General features: G+C 36.2%; 1 protein-coding gene across 5 annotated transcripts in view; it reads left to right on the top strand.

Moving 5' to 3' along the window:
- The window catches only part of Chmp3 (charged multivesicular body protein 3), a 91,825-nt gene that overhangs the window by 51,573 nt on the left and 38,370 nt on the right, over positions 1 to 1,882 (top strand). The gene's annotated exons all lie outside the window — the stretch shown is intronic.

Consider the following 1,882-nt stretch of genomic DNA (forward strand, 5'->3'; position numbering starts at 1 on the left):
GACCAGGCTGGCCTCAAACTCAGAAATCCTCCTGCTTCTGCCTCCCAAGTGCTGGGATTAAAGGCGTGCGCCACCACGCCCAGCCAGACTATGTTTCTTAACCCTTAAAGAACATTAGAGTCATCTGGAAACATGTAAAATGCTAAGTGTCATTTGGGCTGCCCCAGTCTAGTTAAATTGGTATTTTTTTTTCTTTTTGGTTTTTCGAGACCGTGCTTCTTTGTGTAGCCCTGGTTGTCCTGGAACTCACTCTGTAGACCCGGCTGGCCTCAAACTCAGAAATCCGCCTGCCTCTGCCTCCCAAGTGCTGGGACTAAAGGCGTGCGCCACCACCGCCTGGCTTAAATTGATATTTTTTATTTATACATAAGTATTAGCAGTAGCCAAAAGGTGGTAGCAAACTCAGATGGCTATCAACAGGTGAACAGGGAAACAAGTTTGTGGTATATGCATATAATGGGATGAAGGTGAAACATAAAAAAGATAACTTTCATGCCACAACAAAACATGAACCTTGAAAACATTCTATGAAATGTAAGAATTTAGAACCAAAGGGCACATACTGTATGAATATTTTTATATGAAATAATCAGAACAACCAGTTCTATAAAGATAGAAAATAAGATACTGGTTGCCAAGGAGTTGGTAGATGGGGAGATAAGGGATTATTTAAGGTATGTACTATATTCCAAGGGATGAAAAGATTTTAAGGGTTGATAGCAAGTTGTACTAAATTTCACCATCAGTTATATACTTTAACACGATTAGTTGAATATTATATAAACTTAACTTAAAACTATAAATAAATCTAACCTGATTATTTATTTAAAAATTATATTACCTCCTAGTTTTATTTATATTTTAATTTTTCTGTGTATATATTCATGTAATGCCTGTACATATGCCAGAAGAGGATGTCAAGTATCACTTTCTGCCTTATTCCCTTAAGACTCAACCTAAAAGCTCATTAAACCTGAAACTCACCATTTTGGCTAGGTTGGCTTAGCTAGTGAACTTCAGAGATTCACTTGTCTCTGTCTCCCAGCTTTGGAGTTATAAGTCATGGCTGGCTTTTAAGTGTTGAAACATTTCTTTCAGTGGTATCATTGTTTTTATAAATATTTTACAGATTTTGGTAAGTAATTATTAAATGTTAAACTTTAAATTTAATAGAAAACACATCTTCTACTGATAGGAATTTTTAAGTACAGTTTAATTCATGTACTTGTGTGTAAATGTTACAGGGTTCCCAGTTCTGTTCCTTTACAATTAATATAGAACTTTTGGTTCGATGTAAGTACTGAAAGCCGGTGCGAGGCAGTGAAGTAGCAAGGTCACTCAGTTCTTCCAAGTCTGTGCCAAAACACATACAGTAATTTAATATAAATATTACTTTTAATGATCCATCAGCTGACACCTCAGATTTTTCTTCAGTATTTTTTGAAAAAAAAAAAGAATTGGGAAGCAGTTCACTGGCATGAGAATGTGCTAGTTTATTAGAGTCCCTACACCAGTATCTCCACTTGGCTACATTTAGTGCCTCAGAGTTAACCTGACAGGAAGAAAGGTAACATAAAGAGTTAAGTTCCCAGTACACACACAGAGTAGTTTTTAAATACTGATGTGTAAAAGGTGAAACCCTTCTGATGCCCTTAGATTGTCTTTGCCCAGGTACCATGTAAAAATACTCGAGTACCTGCAGAGTCTTCTGTAAAGTGTTCTTCTTCCCTGCCAGGCTTGAACAGTTTGGAGTGCCTGTGTACTGTGATTGAAGCGTTAGTTAAAAAAGAAAAGGAAAGGAAAGGAAGAAAGAAATGACCCTAAAGATCTTTCTGCAGAATTAAAAAAAAAATTGTGTCTAAACTCAATATAGAATTAATAT

The sequence above is a fragment of the Mastomys coucha genome, unplaced genomic scaffold (genome assembly GCF_008632895.1).
Source record: "Mastomys coucha isolate ucsf_1 unplaced genomic scaffold, UCSF_Mcou_1 pScaffold20, whole genome shotgun sequence".
NCBI classification, from domain to species: Eukaryota; Metazoa; Chordata; class Mammalia; order Rodentia; family Muridae; genus Mastomys; species Mastomys coucha.